Source organism: Ambystoma mexicanum, chromosome 8 (assembly GCF_040938575.1).
Source record: "Ambystoma mexicanum isolate Mex_15411 chromosome 8, UKY_AmexF1_1, whole genome shotgun sequence".
NCBI lineage: Eukaryota > Metazoa > Chordata > Amphibia > Caudata > Ambystomatidae > Ambystoma > Ambystoma mexicanum.
The window spans coordinates 470,553,422-470,573,487 of NC_090929.1; the positions used below are offsets into that span (position 1 = coordinate 470,553,422).

Here is a 20,066-nt window from a genome sequence, read left to right on the forward strand (position 1 = left end):
AATAGGGTTTTGGCTGCTAGTGCGTCTTGTATTGTGGTGCACCAGGCTTTGCTGATGTTCGAGGGTGCTATAACTTGACATGGATTTTCTAGTTATCTAAGGATTGAGAATAATTCTTTACTGTCTGAGGGGGCGTTAGTGATGCAAAGGTTAAAAGCGTTGGCTTTTTGGGTGATGATAGCCGCTTTGTATTTTTTATTGGCATCATCTTTGAGGCTTTCAGGCTTTTGCTGAGTCTGGGGTGTTATTTTTCCTGTGGAGGTGTTCAAGCGACCTTTTTATGCGTCTCTGCAAGACTAATTCCTCATTGAACCAGAAACATGATAGTTTGTCTGTCCTTCGTGTTTTAGCGGTAATGGGGGCAAGTAGTTTGATGGGGTTGGTAAGACTTTGTTGGTACTGTTCTGCTAGGTAGGCAGGGTTTTTGGTGTCTGGAGCGGTGTTGGCTAGTGCCGCCTACAGGGCGGGGGAGAGGTTATCTATTGAGAGCTTTTTGATATTTCTGGTGTCATAGGTGTTAGGAAAGATTTCGTAATTGTAGTTAATTTGCCTTCCATGTGGCAACCCCTAAACTTTTTGCTGTTGTTTTTCACCTTGTTCTTGACTTTGCCAAAGAAGTGCAGCCTTCTGCCGCACTCCTCTGGGCTTTCGCTCCTTTCTTACGGGGAAACTGACATGCCCTTAAGACAGTGAGTACCGGGGAACGCTGTTTCCCGTAGTTTCTTTTATCATGTTGCGGCTTTCGTGCAACATGACACAAGAGGGCACTGTAAGCTAAGTTACAGCTCTCTTGGGTCTCTAGCCTTCTACAGGCCCTAGATACTCGTTTAGGATTGTATTTGATCGGTGCAAGTAATTCAGGGACGAGAATGGTGGCAGCGATCGTTTCTTTGTATTTTGAGCTCCTTTTGGCGTTCTAAGCACGTTTTCTGCGCTTACCCCAAAATGGTGGCCTGGCTCCCAAAATGGCCAGACCACGAGGCTCCTTTGTCCTGTCCGCTGACCGTCTTGTTCCCTTCACCTTCCCCAGGTCGAGCCGACCCAGGGCCTTCCTTATTTGGGCATGTACTTTCCCGCGAAACACGGATGCTTTCGCGGGCTTCTACATGTCTTTTGTGCGCCTCCAGGGTATGGGCTGGGATGTCTGGTCCCAATACACATCCTGGGTGCCAGAGAGTCTAGGGTGGTGTGAATGCCTGGGACCACCGTGGTCCGTGATTGGTCCACGAATGGTGTGTGTGTTGATGAGCGGATCTCCCATTGGGTCCCCTCCGTTTTGGCGCGAAGGGAACCGTGGATAAGAGGGGGCTGGAAACACCACTACCAGGTCGATCTCCTGAGTTCTCACGAACGAAGGAATACAGGAGCCAAGTATCCTGCAACCAAGAGGCTGGACCGAGGAATCGCTGGTGACCCGCTGAAGGACTTCTCCTCTGCACTGCTGTCGCCTTGTGAAACCCTTTTCACCTTTGATCGAACCAGAAGGTCTGTACTGGTACTTCGACCCTTTGGAATAGCGGGAACAGCTATTCTCGGCATCTTCACCATCTCCTGCCAGTAAGCCTTCGGAAGCGTCTCTGGGCCATCCAGCTGACTGACCAGCTTACACGGGAGTCTTGCTCTGTAACCGCCGCCAGGTTGTGTAGTATTTCGAGTCCTTGTCACTCTCACACGCTTCGTACACTTGGCGTTCCCAAGTCTGAAGTGAGTAGTGTACATTTGGCTCAGATACACACGGCCGCTCCGTTGCCCTGCTGTGGTAACAAACTGTGCGGGTTTCTTCGATTGGGATGTCTTTTTCTCTCAACACGACGACGAGGCGTTCCCTGCTCTTCTGAACCTGCCAGCTGCTGAAACGGACGTGGAGAAGCCTGGGTCTGCTTGCATCGGGGACCGGTGAGTAGCATAGCTAGGATCTGGTCGCCCTCCTGCAGGAGCCCATTGCTTTTCCCCGCTGTGTAAAACAGCACCCTTGTCCGTACTCGCGCTCTGCTTCTGCCCACTGTGGAGGCTGCGCTTGAGTCGCGGAACTTGTTCTTCTTCTGTAAGCACTAAACTGAACTGCCTGACTTCCTTCGAAGAGCTTCTCCTTTTGCCCGTTGGCACCAGCGCGTGCAGGTACTTTGAGCACAAGGCTCCACTCTTCGCAGGGCTCGGACTTCCATCTAGTTAGGTGCCTCTGCAGGCGAACTGAGTCTAAAGCATTGTATCGCACTGCCTGTTTTCTTTCCCTTGCAGGTGGACTACACATTTCGTGCATATAACGCTTGCGACTGTCGTATTTGTATATATATTGTGTTGATATGGTATGTGTTGGTTTAATATTGTGATACTGTGATTTTCTCGCTACGGTCATTGTTTTAAAGGCCTTAAAATAAATGTGTATATATTTTTGATATAACAACTGTTTCGAGTAGTTTGTAAGTGATCTTGCTTTGTGTGCTCATTGCGGGCTTTCAGTCACCCTCACCCCTCTTGAGACCTAGTCTTGACCGCCGCGATCGCTACCTTGATTGGTCTGGCTCGTCCAGAGGTTACCCTGTTCCAAGTAATTAGGTTGGCCTTCTGAACTTCTGCGCCACCAGGACAGAGGTCAGAAATCCGTCTTAACAAATTGGTGTACAGCGGTGGGATACGACTGAAGGTATCAAGTGTTGCGCACGAACTAAGGCATTTCAGGTTATTCCAACCAGGACACGTAGTGAATTGTTGTAGTACAACTTTAAAAAGGCCATAGTCCTATCTAACAGTATGGAAACAAATACCTTGTTAACTTTAAATGCTTCCAAATCAGAAACACTAAAAAAAGATGTGTGCGGAGAGAGGTGTTTCCTCTCAAGGCACGAAATTGGAAATGATCCAAAGAATCGTGGCGTGGCAAGAAGCGCAGCTTGACGCTATAACTTCTGAGGACAGTGCGGAAGGTGGTGGGGCTGCTCTCACTGGTAGAACCGACGGTTCTGCCGCTGCACTGATCCATCGCGACCACGAGGACAGGGAGGACGAGATGTCTAATGTTTCCTCTGCCAGTGCTGATGGGGAGGCTATGCTTGAATTCAAGAAGCAAGAGCTGCGGTTTAGGCAGCAGGAGCTTGAATTCAGCATAGCCAAACTAAAAATCGAACAGGCAGAAAAACAAAAAGACAGGGATCACCAGTTGGAACTGGCCAAGCTTCAGTTTGCAAATGGGTCCAAGGGTCCTGGACATGGGTCTGGGGCTTCCTCTCATCCACGGTTTCCGAAAGATCTGCTCAGTGTGTATGAAGAAAGGAATGACATTATGGACTGGCTGAATGCGTTTGAGTATGCATGCGAAGTTCAACAAGTTGACAATGCTGATAAGATTGCCTGGTTACTCAGCAGACTGCCCCATTCTGGCTGTAGTGCCATTATGGAAATGTCGAAGGCTGAGCAAGCTGATTTCGCAATGTTAAAGCAAACTCTCATTTTAAAGTTTGGGAAGACTCCGGCCCAATATTTGAAACGGTTCAGAGAGTATAAGAAAAAGGAAGGTGGTACTTGGGTATCTTATGTCACTGAATCCTTGAAAAACTTAACTGGCTGGGTCGAAGGTTATAAGGTTTCTACCTTCGAAGGCATGATAAATCTTGTCATGCTGGAACACATTTTTGCATCTTCTTCCCCGGAGCGTAAGCAGCATTTGGCCGATTCGAAGGAGATAGATCCTAAGAAGCTGGCCATTGCAGCAGACTTATGGGTGTCACATCGAGTGTCCCATAAGGAAAAAACTCATCCTGGTAAGCAGGAGGAAGGGAAAAAGTCCAAAGATATGGAGGGTGGAGAATCTGCTAAATCTTCTTCTCATAAGGGCCACAAAAAGAAAAATTAGGGTAAGACACAAGAGAACTCACAGGGTAGTGGAGGTCAGCCTCCGAAACAGAACTTTGGTTACAATAAGCCTCCCTATGTAAACAGACCCAATGGATCTTGTTTTGCTTGTGGAGCAACTGACCACGTGAAGGGGGATCCCCGGTGTAAGGTTAGACCTTTGGGGGTCCACTCCGCTAATCTGGCCTTCTCCTCCTACGAGGAAGAAGAGATTACAGGCGCATCCTTCTCCTCAGACTCATTTCCCAGCGGGATAGAGGCTGAGGTAGTTTTAGTTTCCCTGGGTTCCTGGGAGCCTAAAGTCGCAGAGGCTTATGCTAGGATTCCGGATAATACCAAGCACTACTTTAAAGACAGTGTGCTGATCAATGGAGTAGATACTCCAGCTCTTAGGGATAGTGGGTGCAGTCGCACTGTAGTGGATTCTACCTTGGTAGACTCAGAGGAAGTTGCCAGAGCTACTCTGATGCCCACTAAGTTGGCTGACGGCCCAATCCGTATGTTCCCAGTAATACCTGTAAATCTTACTTTAAATGGTACAGCAGTCAGGATTCCAGTGAGCATTCAGAGAAACGTCCCGGGAAAGGTCTTGTTAGGTAATGATCTCAGAGCTTTAGGGCTCGTAGGAGACACTGCCGAAAGACCCTACACACGGTCTCAAGCACGGGCAGCATTGGCCAAGACCAATACGCCGCCCCAGCCGAAGGGGAAACCCAAGGCGAAAGGAGTCGACAAGTCAAGACGACGGAAAGAGAATATTCCCCCCGAGCTCGCCTACCACTGCGGTGGAGGAAGTTGGTCAATCGCCCGGGCCTGACGAGGAGGTGGCGATGCCTGAAGTATTTGACCCCAACGATCATCCTGAACTAAAAGACTTGTTAGTTGAAGGAGGTCCTGATAGGGACGAATTCAGTAAAGGCCAACGTGAGTGCCCATCTCTGGAGGGCCCAAGGAGACAGGCCTGCTCCCAGCTTGAGGGTGAACCTCCTGGGACGCATAGGATTTATTGGGAAGGTGGACTCCTGTATAGTGAGCCCACAGAGTCTACAGAAGGAGACCATAGGAGGTTGGTGGTTCCCCTTGCTGTTAGGCCCTTCCTCCTGCAGTTGGCGCATGAAGTTCCCCTTGCTGGTCACCTTGGTATGAAGAGGACCAAGCAAAGGTTATCCATGCACTTCTACTGGCCCAAGATGGGGGTGCAAGTAGAAAGTCACAGCAGGAGTTGTGCCTCCTGCCAGTTGTCTGGTAAGGTTGGCGCGACAATCCAAGCTCTGTTGGTACCGCTCCCAGTTGTGGGGGTACCATTTGAAAGGGTAGGGATCGACATCGTTGGTCCCCTTGACCCGCAAACATCCTCGGGCAATAGGTTTATCCTGGTACTGGTCGACCATGCAACCAGATATCCTGAGGCCATCCCATTGAAAACTGTAACTGCCAAGTCAGTTGCAAAAGCTTTACTTGGCATATTTACTAGGGTTGGCTTCCCTAAAGAAGTTGTGTCGGATCGTGGCAGCAACTTTATGTCGAAGTATATGCAGGCTATGTGGAAAGAATGTGGGGTCACCTACAAGTTCTCTTCTGCATACCACCCCCAGACCAATGGTCTGGTGGAACGTTTCAACAGACTGTTAAAAAGCATGATTGGGGCTCTGGAGGAACCTCAGAGAAGAAAATGGGATCTTCTTTTACCATGCTTACTGTTTGCCTACCGAGAGGTACCACAGGAGGGTGTTGGCTTCAGCCCCTTCGAACTTCTGTTCGGTCATCCCGTACGGTGACCCTTAGCCATCGTCAAAGAGGGATGGGAGATGCCCACTCCCCCTGTTACTACCAACGTAGTTGATTATGTGCTAGGGCTCAGAAAACGGATGGTACTTCTGATGGGCTTGGCTAGTGATAAATTGAAGGCAGGCCAAGCGCTGGTGAAACATTGGTACGACCAGAAAGCTTCACTCATCAACTTTACACCTGGTCAGCAAGTCCTGATCATGAATCCCATAAGGCCTCGAGCTTTACAGGACAAATGGTCAGGCCCTTACACCGTGGTGGAGCCCCTGGGTGAGGTTAACTATTTAGTGGACCTTGGAAGACCTGGACAGGCTCCAAAAGTGTTTCACGTGAATAGGCTGAAGGCTTTCGTCCCAAGAGTCGAAATCGCAGCACTGCTACTGGCTTCAGATGTTGAGGAAGAGGAGTCTGAACCTCTCCCCGACCTGTTCCAAAGCGGTCCTTCAGATAGCTCCTTTGAGGGTGTCCGAGTGGCCCCTCACCTGACTTCTGATCAGCAGGCTGAGGTGAAAAGTTTGCTTAGGCAGTTTTCCCCCCTGTTTTCACAGTCGCCTGGTTTGACACCTTGGTGCAAACATAACATTGACACAGGAGACAGTGTACCTACCAAAAGTAGGGGATACAGGATGTCAGATAAAGTACGGTCTTATATTAAGACCGAGGTCAACAAGATGTTAGACCTTGGGGTGATTGAACCCTCTAGTAGTCCTTGGCCCAGCCCTGTGGTTTTGGTTCCAAAGGCAGGCACTTCTGAATTGAGGTTCTGCGTGGATTACAGGGCTCTCAATGCTGTCACCAAGACAGATGCACACCCCTTGCCTCGAACAGATGAGCTGGTGGATACTTTGGGTGCCTCCAAGTACGTCAGCACGTTTGATCTCACTGCTGGCTATTGGCAAATAGCTTTAGCAGAACATGCCAAGGAGAAGACAGCATTTTCTACTCCAGACGGCCTTTACCAATTCCGGGTAATGCCGTTCGGGTTGAAGAATGCACCTGCCACTTTCCAGAGGCTTGTGGATCATGTGTTGAATGGGTTGGACGAATTCTGTCTTGCATATCTGGACGATATAGCAGTTTTCAGTGCCACCTGGGAGGACCATGTGAAACACCTCGGGATTGTGCTCCAGGCTCTTCAGAAAGCACACCTGACCATAAAGGCTAGTAAATGCCAGATTGGACAAGGCTCAGTGGTTTACCTTGGACATGAAGTAGGTGGAGGGAGGATACAGCCTCTTCCCAGTAAAGTACAAGCAGTACAAGACTGGCCTACCCCCACTACGCAAGCCCAAGTGAGAGCCTTCTTAGGACTCACGGGGTATTACCGCAATTTTGTGGCAGACTATGGCACCATAGCTGCCCCTCTGACTGCCCTCACAACTCCGAAGAAACCCAAGAAGGTAACTTGGACCGACGAGTGTGAGAAGGCCTTCAATGGCTTAAAAGACTCCTTGTGCCAGGCCCCTGTCCTCAGGGCCCCTGATTATCAAAGACCTTTTATCGTGCAGACGGACGCCTCTGACACTGGGATAGGAGCTGTACTATCACAAGTAGATGAGAAGGGTAAGGAACACCCTATTGGTTTTATTAGCCGCCAGCTTAAGGACAGAGAGCTCAGATGGTCCACGGTAGAGAAAGAATGTTTCTCTGTTGTGTGGGCCCTAAGGAAGCTGAGGCCCTACCTCTATGGGACCCACTTCACTGTGCAAACTGACCATAAGCCTTTAAAGTGGCTAATGAACATGAAGGGGGAGAATCCAAAGTTGCTTAGGTGGTCCATAAGTCTACAAGGCTTCGACTTCACTATTGAGCATAGGCCAGGTGTCCAACATAGCAATGCTGATGGGTTGTCCAGAATGTTTAACCGACCTGAACAAGAGACTCATCCAGGGGTGGATTAGTTCCCCCTGTCCATAGTCTGGGAGAGGCGAGCGTTAGGAAAGATTTCGTAATTGTAGATAATTTTCCTTCCATGTGGCAACCCCTAAACTTTTTGCTGTTGTTTTTCACCTTGTTCTTGACTTTGCCAGAGAAGTGCAGCCTTCTGCCGCACTCCTCTGGGCTTTCGCTCCTTTCTTACGGGGAAACTGACATGCCCTTAAGACAGTCAGTACCGGGGAACGCTGTTTTCCGTAGTTTCTTTTATCATGTTGCGGCTTTTGTGCAACATGACACAAGAGGGCACTGTAAGCTAAGTTACAGCTCTCTTGGGTCTCTAGCCTTCTACAGGCCCTAGATACTCGTTTAGGATTGTATTTGATCGGTGCAAGTAATTCAGGGACGGGAATGGTGGCAGCGATCGTTTCTTTGTATTTTGAGCTCCTTTTGGCCTTCTAAGCACGTTTTCTGCGCTTAACCCAAAATGGTGGCCTGGCTCCCAAAATGGCCAGACCACGAGGCTCCTTTGTCCTGTCCGCTGACCGTCTTGCTCCCTTCACCTTCCCCAGGTCGAGCCGACCCAGGGCCTTCCTTATTTGGGCATGTACTTTCCAGCGAAACACGGATGCTTTCGCAGGCTTCTACATGTCTTTTGTGCGCCTCCAGGGTGTGGGCTGGGATGTCTGGTCCCAATACACATCCTGGGTGCCAGAGAGTCTAGGGTGGTGTGAATGCCTGGGACCACCGTGGTCCGTCATTGGTCCACGAATGGTGTGTGTGTTGATGAGCGGATCTCCCATTGGGTCCCCTCCGTTTTGGCGCGAAGGGAACCGTGGATAAGAGGGGGCTGGAAACACCACTACCAGGTCGATCTCCCAAGTTCTCACGAACGAAGGAATACAGGAGCCAAGTATCCTGCAACCAAGAGGCTGGACCGAGGAATCGCTGGTGACCCGCTGAAGGACTTCTCCTCTGCACTGCTGTCGCCTTGGTGAAACCCTTTTCACCTTTGATCGAACCAGAAGGCCTGTACCGGTACTTCGACCCTTTGGAATAGCGGTAACAGCTATTCTCGGCATCTTCACCATCTCCTGCCAGTAAGCCTTCGGAAGCGTCGCTGGGCCATCCAGCTGACCGACCAGCTTACACGGGAGTCTTGCTCTGTAACCGCCGCCAGGTTGTGTAGTATTTCGAGTCCTTGTCACTCTCACACGCTTCGTACACTTGGCGTTCCCAAGTCTGAAGTGAGTAGTGTACATTTGGCTCAGATACACACGGCCGCTCCGTTGCCCTGCTGTGGTAACAAACTGTGCGGGTTTCTTCGATTGGGACGTCTTTTTCTCTCAACACGACGACGAGGCGTTCCCTGCTCTTCTGAACCTGCCAGCTGCTGAAACGGACGCGGAGAAGCCTGGGTCTGCTTGCATCGGGGACCGGTGAGTAGCATAGCTAGGATCTGGTCGCCCTCCTGCAGGAGCCCATTGCTTTTCCCCGCTGTGTAAAACAGCACCCTTGTCCGTACTCGCGCTCTGCTTCTGCCCCCTGTGGAGGCTGCGCTTGAGTCGCGGAACTTGTTCTTCTTCTGTAAGCACTAAACTGAACTGCCTGACTTCCTTCGAAGAGCTTCTCCTTTTGCCCGTTGGCACCAGCGCGTGCAGGTACTTTGAGCACAAGGCTCCACTCTTCGCAGGGCTCGGACTTCCATCTAGTTAGGTGCCTCTGCAGGCGAACTGAGTAAAGCATTGTATCGCACTGCCCGTTTTCTTTCCCTTGCAGGTGGACTACACATTTCGTGCATATAACGCTTGCGACTGTCGTATTTGTATATATATTGTGTTGATATGGTATGTGTTGGTTTAATATTGTGATACTGTGATTTTCTCGCTATGGTCATTGTTTTAAAGGCCTTAAAATAAATGTGTATATATTTTTGATATAACAACTGTTTGGAGTAGTTTGTAAGTGATCTTGCTTTGTGTGCTCATTGCGGGCTTTCAGTCACCCTCACCCCTCGAGACCTAGTCTTGACCGCCGCGATCGCTACCTTGATTGGTCTGGCTCGTCCAGAGGTTACCCTGTTCCAAGTAATTAGGTTGGCCTTCTGAAATTCTGCGCCACCAGGACAGAGTTCAGAAATCCGTCTTAACAATAGGTTTCCGTTTTTTTAGCAGTGGTGTGGTCATTGATATTGTTATTCAGTGTGAAGTTGATATTGAAGTGATCTGACCGAACTACCGGGAGGATGGAGTCAATAGTAGCTTGTGTGTTCATTGTGAGGAGCCAGTCCAAAGTTCTGCCTTTGGAGTGGGTGGGCTCATGTATCAGCTGTGTGAAGTTCATGTCTAGCATAGCTGTGTGAAAAGCTGATGCTTCAAGATCTAGAGGACCATTAAAGCCTACATTGAAGTCTCTGAGGATGATACATTTAGTGGTAGGTTTGACGATGGATGTCAGTAATAAGGGGATGTCCATGTTAGGGTGAGTATTTTTGTTTGGTGCTCTATACACTACCAGAAAATTAGTAGTGGTTTTTGGGTTGGATGTGAATTTTACTAGTAGTAGTTCGTAGCCCTGAATTTGTTCCACTGGGCATGCTCTAATTTGCAAGGTGGTTCTGGCTATTAGAGCGCCTCCGCACTAGAACACCTGTCTTTGTATCAAACTTCTCTATCCAGAGCAACAGAATTAAGAAGACCATCAGTAAGCACTGGGGGATCTTTAAAAATGACAGAGTACAAAATTTATTCACAGAATTACCGGTGTTTGCTTACCAACGTAGCAGGAATCTGAGAGATGAACTTGTACACACAAGACCACCCCTTAAGGAACCGATAACCCAACGGACGGGTACATACCCCTGTCTGAACTGTACTAACTGCAACTTAGTTATCAAGGGAGATTCCATTAACCATCCCAGAACAGGGAAAAAGATTTCGCTCAAAAACTATGGAACCTGTGACAGCACCAACATAATTTATGGCATTAAATGCCCGTGTGGAAAATTTTATGTGGGCCAATCCACAAGAATGGCCAAAACAAGGTGGAATGAGCATCGTTCATGTATTCGTAATGCTAACACCAACTCTGCCGTAGCACGGCACTGGTTGGAGAATGGACATAATTTGACTCAGATTAGATTTGTGGTTTTAGAGGTACTCACAAGAAACAACCCACATGAAGACCTTAACCAGCGGTTGAATCGCAGGGAGTCATTCTGGATTGACAAACTTGGGAGTCTGGTTCCCAATGGGATTAACGAGGAGATTATCACTGTTTTCTTTAATTTTGTAATCTCTTTGCCTTCAAGGTATAATTTCTAGCAACTATTTACTGTGATATATCTTATGTGTTATGGACTTAGACCACCCCGCTGTATTTCCTGGACTTCGGTCTGGGACCCAAGGTGCCGTCTGGCGACGACACCATTACAGTGGGTTGGTACTTGCAGCATGACTCATGCATCTGATTTCTCCTATGATTTTTCCTATGACTACATAAAATAGCCTCAGATGCCGCCGTTTGATGACATGATCCAGTGTGGGCATATACACATATATATATATATATATATATATATATATAAAATAATGTTGATATAGATGTTATTACTATGTATTTACTTTGCAACTTTCTTTTATTAGCCCAGCATTCTTTAGGGCTCTTTTGTATTTGCTATTTCTCTTTTATGACTCTCTTATCTTCTTTCACTAGTTCCACCCCTGTTACTTTGTCTTGTATTGGAGTATTTCTTTTATCTCTATGCTTTCAGTTTCCTTGTTTTTACATTTTTTTGTTTCCACAATTCTTGACATATTCCAATTAAGGCGTATAATTAGTTTATAGCTCTAAATAATCACTTAGAAACCTATTTGCTGTCATTTGTCCCAGAGCGCGCGCCTCGCTAGGCCGCGATCACGTGGTTTATTAAAGGAGCGTTGTCTGGGCAACACTCCGATGCGAACAACGCAGTTACACGCCGGCAAGTGAGAGGAACAGTCCGACTCCTCGCTGGTCTCATGGTAAGCTCCCCTGATGTTATGACACGTACTGCTTACACGGATCCCACCCGGGTTCCTTACAATGTCTCCCTTACATTTCAGCTTATCTGCGCCTTGGCGCCGATTTTGTCCGGGCAGCTTTCTGCCCACCACATGGTTCTGGTTCTCCAAGCCATTGTCCATGCAAGCATTCTGTCATTTTCTCAGGTAAACGCGTTCTGCATTTCTTGTCATCGCTAACCTCATTACTCACAGACTTCTTATTGCTCATTCTTTCTCTTTTTCTATTTTTTCTTTTATGTATCAACCGATCTTTCTACCACTACAATTATTGGTATGTTATTTATATTTTTTTGTGAATGTGCATTGTGATACACTTTCTTTTGGATGTTATGTAAATATACATGTTAACTACAGACTTGCCCTGACGAAGGATTTGTAAATCCGAAATGCATTGGCAAAAGATTGTTTTGGTCCGACATAAAATGCTATTGGCTTTTTTCTTCCTCACTAAGAAGATATTAGTGACGCCTCATGCCAAGAGACGTATTTTTTTCACAAAACCAGTTATTGATAAAAATCTTTATGAAATACCACTGAACTTTTATTATTATCATTATTTTTTGAATATGTAAACAATTTTACTTTGGAGTCTATCAAGCTTTATAGAGTCTACATAACTTACATACCCTGATTGGGTCTTCTAAGAGAGCGGCTGTGTGACCTTGCATCCGACTTGGTCTTTGGCTTCTTGTGTATTTTTGAATTAGGGTGTCTCCTTATTCGTCACAGCCAGCTCCTTTTTATAATTTGACAACAAGGAATCTTCAGAGCAACGAAACTTCTACATAGAAACAATTATTTGAGAAATGTGAATATCGTATAGTGGTGCCCACTCTTTTTGCTTTCAACAACTATTCATTTTGCCAGGAAAGATTACATGATCAACAGTGCTTGAGCTACTACAACCCTAAAAAAGTAACGCTAATTGTTTGTGCATTTCAGGCAGGCAACTGACATTGTCAAGCTGCACCAGCATCCAAGCAGCCCAGGTAATGGAAGGGGTTATTTAAAAATAAAAAATTAAAAAAAAAAAAAAGCTCATCTTGTCCTCTTTCCAAGTGGTGTTTTTGCATTACTCTTTTGGCAAATATCCCTTGTATCTAGTTCTGCAGCTGTATCCTCTACTAGCATTACCCCAACTCCAGCAGGTGGAACCACCATGTCAGGTGGACAGGGGACCACTGCAAGGACCGTAAGGAGAGGTAAGCACAGTGCTGATACATACATGGGAGGGGTGGACCTATATCTCACTGACACTGCTTGTGTTACAAACACATGGCCAAATTAGGTAAAGAAACCACTCGGAGGGCTGCTATGTCTACTCACTAATCCCCCTATGCCATGAGTGCCTCCCGAACGTTTATAGCAACTGAAAGACCAGCAGCAAGCGCACAATGCCTTATGTACCTATCCATGGTTACAACCCGAGGGAAAACGACATTGAGATGATGTCCCAGGCAACGTTCCCCATGAAGACAGTTACATTAAAAACTCTTGATATGATGAACAATTGCTGGCAATTAAATCAAGCCATAAAATACATAAATGATGGGCCACAGGAGGAAAGACAATAACACTGAAAGAATTACCATGCCCGAAGAGGAGGGTCCAGGAAATAGGAGGAGAACCAAGATGCTAGGAAAGACCACAGATGCTCGTGTATGGCCAAGTGTACACAGCAGAAGGGTAGAAAAGGGCAGTAGTAGGAAGCAAAGCACACACCCTAGTCCAGGCACCAGTAAACAGTTCAAGTAGAAAACGACAAAGCCTGAAAAAATGACATGGGAGCACTAAGCTACTCACCTGGGTAGACAATGAACTTGACCAATGCCCATAATACCACTGAAGAAACTTGCGTTACCAGAATGACGGTGCAGTAAAGGTTGGAGATAACACAGAGTGTAGGTACACAGAAAAGCATCCAGCAATGAAGGTTGGTAAAGCAGCATTAATGGACCACTATTGGGCGTGTGGATCCAAGGCATACGAGAAGCTTCCACCCAACTAGGGAGGAGTTTGCTCATTGGTGCACATCAATATGCCAGCACTGGAAGTGCCACAGAAGGACGTGAAGATAGTATCCATTTTAGGGAAATCGTCTAACAAGATCGATAGAAGGGGGAAGAAAAGGAATGAAAGAAATGGTCAGTAGAAGTGAGTAGAGTGAAAAAATAACTATTTCTCAGCAGAAGGATCTCTAGACGATGTACCACCTGAGCACAGATTGTTCAGCAGACAAATGTTTTTTGCGTCGGTAGTTCCAGCTGTCCAGATGTACACAAACACGAAATGGTTGCAGATAACAAGATGGGAGCTGATGCAGACAAACTCTACAGTAAATGGCTTCAATGCGATAAAAGAAGAGCTCTGAGCAGTAAGGTTAATGGAACTCCTAAACAGATATGTCCTAGACCTTCTCACAGCAATGGAAGGAGGAGTTTGCACCAAGATTGGGAGATCGTGTTGCACATTCATACCTGCAAATAACAGAGAATGTCACACTGACAGAAGCAGTGACGGGACTATCGAAGATGCATGCCAAGATGGAGGAAGAAGCCAAAAGGGACAGGAAAAGATCACAGCTGGTTGTTGTATATATGGACCTGGATACCATCATGGCTAACAGACGGACTGAAAGTACTACTAGGAGCACCCATATTAGTACTAGTGGGACTGTGTGTGGTGAAAGTCTGCATCACACAATGTTACAAAACCACTGAGAAGATGATAGGGATGAAAGTGTTAGTAGATGTAAACCTGGAAGAAGAAAAAGAAAAGATAGAAATAACCTGAGGGCAAGGATAAAGGAATGCCCACTGTTGCCGACTGAGATGATAACATTTGACAATAACAGATACTGGGGAAAATGGGAATGGTGCAACCCAGAAGGAGACTGTAGCTATATGACCTGGTGTTTCGATGACCATGCAAATTACTATGGACATCTTGGAGGAGAAAAAGATATGGCTAACAAAAGCAAGAGTGACAAAGCATGGATGTTTGGTCAATATGTCGACCAGAGGGGGGACTGAAGAGAGGGCCCCTTGATTGCCCCCCCCCCGTCCCCCGTGAACATAGCAGCCCAAAGAGTCATGAAATAACAAAGTTACTCACTACTGGCACAGGCCCCAGGAGCACCAGTGACTGTGACGCATGCTGAGAGATATTCTCTCAGACAGCCATTCAAACTTTATCCAGTGAATGTCTTTATGGATACAGGTACCTCAACAGTGGTCGTAGGCCCAAATGCCTTGATGGATGACGTTAACTAATGCAGAGAAATCGCTGTGCTGACGTCAGTAGTGACACCACGACATAGCCACGTTAGTCATGAAGCACAGTTGCAACCATGCACAACCTTGTATACATGAAGAACATGCTTAAACAGTTCTCATTAGCTAAGTGCAGAACCGCTGAACACAAGGCAACAAAGAGATGCAGAGCAAGCTTGCAGATCCTTATGGCAACTAACCCTATGGAACGACAGGATCACATTAGGAGCCTGGCAGGACCAAGTACGACTAACCAATAGGTAACATAGCACAATATAGGTGTGCAGAAATCATAGTATAAGTATAATGAAAAACACATAAGGCCACAAGCCGCAGGACAAGAGAAAGGGGAGCAGAACCAGGCTGCACAGAGCAGGAAGGCCAGGGCTCACAGCCAGCGTCAGAGACAAGCAGCACGACACAGGGCCATCTGCAGAAAAACAGAATAAATCCTCCGAATTGCAGACCAGAAGAGCTCAATTTTCTGGTCCTCCACCACGTGATGCGGCCGAGCCAGACAAAGGTCATTCCCCCACGGTGGGAAGACGAACAGTTCTCAGCAACGCAGACATGAAGTGAAACATGAACAAGTTAATAACGTTGCAACAAGGAGAGCACTCTCACAGGAATAAGTGGAATTGCTAACAGATACATTGGGAACACAGTCGTTCACATCACCTTGAAGAGGTGCACAGAGGGCTGAGAACAGAGCTGGGTCCCAGGCCTCAGGAGACCAGACCAGTTCCAGCCAATCAGGGGACAGAAACAGAAACCAAGGGGTGGATGGCAGGGGCAAGGGCCAATGGTAATCCTTTGACCCTGCAACAATGTAATAGTTTTTTGGGAAGAGGCACACCAGCCACCTGACAAGTAAGGGCCAATTGACTAAGGTCTATACGGGCAATCCATAGTGTATCACTCCAAACACCCAACCAAAATATGTGATAGGTTTTTCTGGGGAGGGCCCAGGTTGTGACGACATTCTGTATCAAAAAGGGTTGACACAAGTTTGGGAGCGGCGACTCTGGAGGTTTTTGAATGTCCTGTATGATCCCCGTCGGTTTGTTCTGGGGTAAGGGTTGTTGGGAGCTGAACGGGTGAGCTTGTAGTGACCCCCAAACCTCTGGCATACCATACATCACCAACAAAACAATTCCCTCAACAATTGTCTCACAGACAAACAGCTGGATGCCAAGGTTCCAGGTGTTTATAACAACAAAACAAATAACGAAAAAAATGTCAGTGAAATAAAATTACGAAAACATTTCCCCCAAACTTCCCATTTCCACAACTTTTTTGCCCCCCCCCTAAACTGCCCCCATCCCTTTTTATCCCTTACCCCACCCGCCCCATATATACTTTTACTAAACAATTCGACATTTTTTCCCTTACTTAGGTTTCACTAAAAAAGCTGGTCATTTTATTTCATTATAAACACTGTATACCGGATGACAACGAACAACCTCAAATTGAAGCCGGCCAAAACAGAAATAATGATCTCACCTCCAGTGGGCATGGGAACACAACTGGAAACATCAAGTGTGAAACAACCTAGGAATGCTGATGGACAACGGATTAACACAGCGAACCACAAGTCAACGATATTATAAAGAAGCGCTTCTATCTCCTGAGACTCCTCATGGGGATACTCTTGTACCTCTCTTTTCCACATAGAACCCTTACAATCATATCCCGGATATTGTCAAGAATCGACTATGCAAACAGCCTCTACCTGGGAATGCCTGAAAGGGACACCTACATTGGCTCCCAGTTAAAGAAAAAAAAAAAAAAAAAAAAAACATTTTTCAAAAAAAACATACAAATGCATTAAATTCAAGGTCCTCTGCATTGCCCACAAATCTCTGCCCAGACAAGGACCCAAATTTCTCCAGGCCAAGATCAGCCACTGTCAACCAAGAAGAGAGCCAACATCAAGCAACAACAACCAAATAAAGATGAAACAATGAAATTCGGAAATTCATCTTCGGAAACTGCATTCTCACGTCCAATTGCTAACTTATGGAACACAATGCCAAAGGAAATTAGAACCACAGAAGACCACCTCAACATCAGGAAACGAACATAGGTTTTCAACTGCCAATTACCAATACAAAAGGGACAATGGCACCGAAAATAATGAGGACCAAAGGAAACTCCCAACTCCCACCCCACGCATCACACCAAGATAAATTTGTGACAAGTAGCCATGCCTCACAGACTGATCTAACCGACATGCAACATCTAGACAAATCTAGGAAGATCAGCATGCACCACATTAGGTTGAACTACGTAGACTAACCATGCGTCACTCTATGGGGAGATCAGCCACGCACCACTCGCTGAAGGTCTGTGAAGAATAGCTATATGCCAATTTAGCTGCTAATTTTAGAACGCGCCGAAGAACATTTGTACAAATAATTCTTGCTGGACAAATAGGGGCCATTGGAAACAGTCAATGTGTTGCACACAGAGGAAACTGAGAGAAGGTAGCGCTCTGAGCTTCGATGTGGCAGCCAGCGGACATCAGCCGGAAGACTGGATGACCTCCAAGGACATACTTGGAGGACTAACTAATCCACCCTACATGACTCACAATTACTATAGATGCCTATGGGCTAGCCATACTACACATACACCAAAACTACATTCGCACTCACATCCCAGACACTGAACATACAACCATAATAAAAAATAAAATAACACCAGCCAAACCGTACACCAACATAATTTTATCAAGCATATAACAAACAACCACAACACTGGACTCCCCCTTACAGATAGTATAATAGAACATACCAGTGCGCACTAGCACCCTAAACGGACATGATTTACACAGCCAACTTAAACAGTAGTTCATAACTGAGGCACTGAGCCTTACCTTTACAGTTACAACAAGCCAGGTCGCACAACATTCTCACAGGCAAGACGACACACCGCCAGCTTCTCCTGGTAACGAACCGATCCCATTATCCAATTCTCACTTACACAATCCAACCTCTTCTTGCAGAGCCACATGAGCTCTTAGGAGAATGCCCCTGGGGTGGTAGCGGTGGGCAGTATAAGCCATGTGAGCGCCTGGGAGAATGACCCTGGGGTGGTAGCGGTGGGCAGTATAAGCCATGTGAGCGCCTGGGAGAATGACCCTGGGGTGATATTGGTGCGCAGTTTAACTCAACATAAAAAAAAACGGAACACCTACAAAACCTTGAGGGCATACTATGAGCTCCAGGAGCACAATTATTAGTACAAGTCAAAGACTATTACATTAAGTTACAATTGCACATTCGTAACAACATGTAATCATTGGTATTTAAAGTGAAGTTGGCCCTGCAATTATACAATCTACCAATTATTTCAGAATCTATGCTTCCAACATCCGGGCCCAGACACCTATGAACGTTTCACCTTGAGTAGGAGTGCTGCAAGCCCCAAAAACCTGAGTGCCGCAAAAACCTTATAACGCTTTGTCTGGACAGACTCTGGACACCGGCAGCTGTATGCCCACATACCTTCACCATTTCAAATCCCTGCCACACAAACAAGGATGGCACCAGGGCCTTTCAGTTGAAATGGCCCTGAGCAGCTGGTCCCATGTTGGCAGTCTAGCCACACAAACATATTTCTTTAATTCAAGGCATTAAATGTGCGCTTTGATGCATACACGTTACAGACTGCCTTTGCTGGCTGCTGTCGTTTTAATTCACAACTTTAAAAGTGCGCAGTAGTGGCTGCCTTTTCAGGCACCCAGCATCGAGCAGTGTCGTTATTACCTTTTTGCCTTTTACTCAGGTTTCATCTGCATTAGCACCTTGCAGACAAAAATCAATTACTAACTTTTCATTGGACATTTAGAGTTTCAGCTCCTGGATGGCATAATGCCCTGTGATAATCCACAGCGCTTAACATCCTCACTGTATTCTTTTATATCCAATATTATTTAATTTGAAATGGGACCCTGCGAGCCCAGACATTTATTTAACCAGCACTGCACACCAACCAGCCTTGTTTATTCTAGCACAAATAATTAATAAGTGGCACCATCAATACAGCCTGCACTTCAAATTATAAGACCGCAATCATATACGGCTTTGGCATTCTTTGTCTGCCACCATGACATAATTGCCACTAACATCACTCCAAGTACTCGACTCTACCACGATTTAACTCAATTTCTAATCTCCAAAAGTTCCCTATGAAGACACCTCACAAGCCTCTCGCCAGAATGCGTTGCACTAGCATTGTGAACCGTGCCTATATGGGTCAATGTGTACCGACGTGTACGCCTTGTCTGACTGGCTCTAGCTACGTGGCGGGTGCTAGAACCCTCTGTTACCTTGTTCATGCGCCCACTCTTCTTTGAAAACCTACCCCAGACTTGTGCATCTCCCTATAGTGCTTTCTCGGCATCCTTCTTTCTCCTAACCTATGCTGTAGCTGATAAACCCTCCCCCTCTGCTAATGGTGAACATCACAGAACTCATCACGTCACTTGTCACTAACCAGTGGTCTTTCCAGGTGCACGGTGTTCTGGTCTACAGTTCGCTCAAACCTTCCTTATTCCAGGTTCTCTGGTGTGCGACGCGTCAGCTGAGCTCATCTGCTTCCTGTCATTGAGATAGACAGAAGACTATGGCCTGGGGCACATAACGTCCCTTTTTTGTGTCGCGGATCTAAACCAGTAGTGGCCATTTTGGAATGGGAATTTCCTTTCCCTTCGAAAGGGAATTAAAGAAAATAGACAAGGGCCTACTCCAAGAGGACCCTCGAAGTTGTCGCACTCCAAGATAAAGTTATGGTAGTGGCTAGTTCCCATCCGAGAAACGGACCATAGTAACCACCCGCCTACTCGTCACGTGACTTCCTACCATCCCTGCCTACATTTGAATATCAAAAAACCCAGAGATTTAAACCCCGCCCATTGCCACACAAGACTCCGCCCACATGTCTAAAAGGTAAACTCAGTGATTGTAGCTGCCATAGAAACATGTTTGCAGTATTAGAAACCCTATTTCTATTATAATCTATGCACCACACAGCTGCCTCCCCAAAAGAAAGTTATTTGCCTAAATTGCTCCGATTACTTACTGGTAATCTCCATTACTCATAGTCCTACTCTTCCTCGTCACAGTACGTACCTCATGAAGCCCCTACCTCCGACACAGGACCTTCTTCTATTTCTTTAAATCCCTATAACTCCTCCCCCACATCCACGTCCCTC

General features: G+C 46.6%; 1 protein-coding gene across 3 annotated transcripts in view; it reads right to left on the minus strand.

Annotated features, from left to right (window-relative positions):
* Window positions 1-19,485, minus strand: part of SDF4 (stromal cell derived factor 4) — a 365,664-nt gene extending 346,179 nt beyond the window's left edge. The window contains exons 1-2 of one of the 3 annotated variants that reach the window (XM_069610091.1): window positions 19,349-19,454; window positions 12,203-12,357 (exon numbers count right to left, since the gene is read on the minus strand). The gene's annotated coding sequence lies outside the window, so the exon portion shown is untranslated. Of the gene's footprint in view, window positions 1-12,202; window positions 12,358-19,348 lie in introns of all 3 variants that reach the window. The other 2 variants (XM_069610090.1, XM_069610089.1) reach the window with 2 other exon arrangements.
* Between the last annotated feature and the right edge of the window lie 581 nt (window positions 19,486-20,066).